A 4,361-nucleotide genomic window follows, 5' to 3' on the forward strand; every position below is an offset into this window, starting at 1 on the left:
CCTCGCTTCCGTTGGGACCCCCAAAACACAGTGGCTGCAAAAGCAAATGAACCTGTCTGCTGGTGGATCCCAATCCAGAGAGGCACGTAGTGTGGGGGGAAGGGGGAGCCCATCTCCCCACAGCCTAGCTGGGGGATCTCACACAACTCATCCTAGCATCATTTTTAAAAGGTAGTTCCTACCCAGCTCCATCCACCAAGTATTTATGGTGGCTTAGAATAATGCAAACAACACATAAGAATAAAATAAACAGTCAAGGGAGTCAGGCCAAGAGGAAAGAGGGGCAGGGGAAATAATAAAGGCAGCAGTAAGATCGGCGCATAGAAAGATATACTACCTCGTCCCTTGATGCAGACCTGTCAAGATTGGCCACACATCAGGCTCTTGGGTGCTTAGTAACCAAAGCCACAGGGAAATATGATCGGCCACAAGGTTCTCCGTGCCCAGAACATGAAAACACACACGCTGCTCTGGAGCCGCTCCACTCTCCCTGCCTGATTCAGAGCCTCAGAGGAACCTCTTCACTGGACCGTCACAAAGGGACACGACGGGACAGCAACACAGCCCACACCGTCCCCACCCCAGACCCTAATGCCTCTTCCAGCTCCTCGCTGACCGGCTCCTCTTGCCGTTCAAAGGCACAGGCGGAAAAGGACAATTCAGCCAGAACGGACAAATCACCTTATCTCTTAGTGCCTGCTGCTTAATCTGTAAAATGGTCCCTCTATCTGACCAGGCTGGTGTGTGGGTTCAACAGGAAAACGTGTGAGCACTCACAAGCCTGACACACAGTAAGTGCTTCACAATGAGCAGCTCACTGCTTCTGCAAGAATGTAAGTTACTGGGGGGGTGGGGGGTGGGGGAGGGCTCTTGATATGAATCTGTGGTGACGTATACCAGGTACCTAGAGTGGTCGCTAGCACATACTGAGTACTCAGTGAGTATTTGTTGAAAGAATGAATGAATTTCCTGCAGCAGGTTCTTAAACCTACTAGTCTCATGAGATATTCCAAAAAGGGAGAGAAACAGGAGGTAAGACAAAAATTTGGAGTCAAAGGGCACCTGGGTAGCTCAGTCAGTTAAGTGTCTGACTTGGTTTCAAACTCCACATCGGGCTCCGCACAGACAGCACAGAGCCTGCCTTGGATTATCTGACTCCCTCTCTCTTTCTCTGACCTTCCCCTGCTTGCACTGGTTCTGTCTCTCTCAAAATAAATAAACTTTAAAGAATAATAATAAGACAGGGGTGCCTGGGTGGCTCAGTCAGTTGAGCGTCTGACTTCAGCTCAGATCATGATCTCATGGTTCGTGGGTTCAAGCCCCACGTCGGACTCTGCGTTGTTAGCTCAGAGCCTGGAGCCTGCTTCAGATTCCATGTCTCCCTCTCTCTGCTCCCCACCCCCACCCCCGCTCACACTCTGTCTCTCTCTCAAAAATAAATAAACCTAAAAAAAATTAAAAATAAGGTAAAATAATAAAATAAAATTTTAAAATCTGGAGTAAATGAGGGCTTTATGCCCCCTCATAAGCATACTAAAGGTTCTTAGAAGTCCTGCAAGAAAGACATCTGTCTGATTTGGGTCAGCCCAGAGTTCATATGTGCTTGACCACAAATGCCTTTTTTTCTCTCAGGAGGTAGACCCACAAGTGTTCTCACAACCTTAAGGGGACTCTAACTGATCCTGAGAGGGAAAGGGGGCCACTCCAGAGATAAAGAGACAATCCCGTAAGAGCTGACAGGGAGCAGAGACCATACCCAGTCTCCATGGCAACTCCATTCACTACCACCAACACCTGTGGACTGTGGAACACATCGTTGTTGTTTTCTGTTGTTCTTTTAATCAAATGGATCCTTCAGACCTAAACAGCGCGCTTTGTCTGGACACATGGACACTATGGCTGCCCCTGAACATTCCAGAACCCACTTGCTTAGCTCGACTTCAGGAGGACAAACTCCCAGCCTCCTGGCTCAGGGCCACCTGCATGCAGAGGAACACCCAAAAGTCAAAGCAAAGTCCTAGAGGCTAGGCTGGGAAGGGTCCTCACCACCCCAGGGGCGACAGCCCTTCCTCTGAAGAGGACTGGGTAGAGGGATCCGCGTGTATGTCCAAGTTAGGCCCCCAGAAGCCCCGAGTCCCTGGGTAGCCACCTGCAGGGTATGTCACATGCTTCCGTTTAGCTCATTAAGCCGAGAGGCCGCCTGGCAACAGTGAGGTCCCCTCTCTGACACTCTCACTGCCTGCCTCCCCAGCCCGGTGCCGGCACCCCAGCTCCCAGAGAGCCAGAAGGGCAGCAGGTCAGGCCAGCTGCATGACCAGCAGCCCCTCCCCCGCACGAACCAGGGCTCCCCTGGGCACACCGCAGGGCCTGCCAGGCAGGAAATGATTAACGAGTGTTTACTGCGCACTTCCAGGCAGCACCGGGCTGCTCCCGGCCTCCGCTCGCCCGCACCCCCCGGGGCCTGCTGGAAGCCCTCAAGCTGACAAGTGCCGAATACCGGCTCAGGCCTCTAAACCAGGACACTGGCCTCTAAACCGGACTCCAGGCCTGCTGTCCACACCTCACGTGGGCCTCTGCAGCACCAGATTCTCGGTCCTCCTAGTTCTAAGGTCGATTCCATGTGCCTGAAAGAAATGAAAGTGGCCCAAACCGGGTTAAAAACCACTTGTCATTCACCGTCCGCCCCATGGGGCTCAGCATCCTGAATGCAACCTTGAAATACATTCTCAGTGGCCGCTGTCTGCAGGCCCCTGAGTTGGGTGCTGGAGAGAGGAAGATGAGACCAGTGAACCCTCTCTCCCAAGGTCCCCTCTGAATGTGTCTCTGCCTTCCCAGCTGCCCAGGTCTGCTGCCAGAAACACCCTCCCTGAGGGCTGTAGCTGCCCCTCCCTGCCGCACCCCTGCCCAACGGGAGGTCCCTGTATACAGGAACATCACCCTCCATCCCCACCCCCTGCTACTCAGCACAGGGCTTGGCACACCAGGGGCCGTGAGAAGAACCTGCTGAATGAACATGGGTAGCAGTCAACATTTTGGGTGACTAGGCTCCTGACCACGCTCCCAGACGCAGGCCCTGAAAACACCTGTCGGGACTGTGGTTTTAACTTAATTAACACCACTTAGAGAGTGGGTGTGGATCAAAACAAGCAGAATTTTGAGGCTGTTACTAACGGCCTTCACAGAAGAAGAAATGAGAAGGCTGGGACCCTCACCCCAGGAATGCCCACCCGTGCCCCCACGTGACTCCAGACCTAGACTCATGTGACCCCCCTGCGCCCCCAACCAAGGGGACACCTAAATGCACAAAAGGGGAAATTGCCACATCATTTGGTCCCCTGGCAGAGCTGACCTAAGTCTTCCCTCCTGCACTTTTCAGCACTTTTCAGGGCTCTCTCCCCTTCCACGGGTATTAAGAAAACAAAACAAAAAGACTGTAAATCCATTCATTACTACGTTTCCACATGGAGGAAAAATACTGTGAGCTTTGCAGTCTCTCTGATCCAAGTTCAAATCCTGGCATGTGATCTCCCTGCCGGTGTGATCTTGGCAAGTCCCCAGACCTCGCTGGGTGTCAGTTTCCACATCTGTAACGTGAGAAACCCCGTCACAGTAAGCAAGAGCCCCATGCGGCGGCTGGCACCGGTCAGGGGACTAACGTGGGCTCACCCCTGCCCCTTCGCCCGTGGCTCTCCAGAGCTGGGCCCAAACCAAGGCAACGAGCACAGTGGACAGAGCCCCGCTCTGCAGCCTGACTGCACCACGCCCAGATGTGTGGCCTCAGATGAAGCAGCTGACTTCTGTGCCTCAGTTTCCTCATCTGCAACGGGAAGGAACAATACCCCCACCTCGGAGGGCTCTACAGTGCTCAGAACAGGGCCTGGCACGTAGGAAGCACCCACATGCACGCCGGCCACTTGCGCTAGCCCCGTGTCTGACAGTTAGACTGCTCTTCACGGTTACAAAGGACTTTCCCTGCGTTATCTCCCTGGATCCTCCCACGCCCTCCTGGAGACAGGCGGGGTGGGTGGGAGAACTACACCCAGCCAACAATAGAGATGGGTGTTATCTGGCCCCAACAGTGTTTTGTTTGGTTAATTTAAGTCAATATTGTTTTAAAGCAGGAAATTTAACATTTAAAACTCTTTCCAGCTTTTCTTGAAAAAAAAAGAATCAGAATAACCGACAGCTCTGGGTTCCTGAGGGTTAGAATCCCAGGTCCAACACTCGTATGGCCTTTGGGCAAACTGTTTAACCTCTCTGCCTGTCAGGCACCTAAACTCTTTTTTTTTTTTTTAGATTTTGTTTTTAAGTGATCTCTACACCCAACATGGGGCTCGAATTCTCAACCCAGAGATCTGAGA

The sequence above is a fragment of the Suricata suricatta genome, chromosome 11 (assembly GCF_006229205.1).
Source record: "Suricata suricatta isolate VVHF042 chromosome 11, meerkat_22Aug2017_6uvM2_HiC, whole genome shotgun sequence".
Taxonomy (NCBI): Eukaryota; Metazoa; Chordata; class Mammalia; order Carnivora; family Herpestidae; genus Suricata; species Suricata suricatta.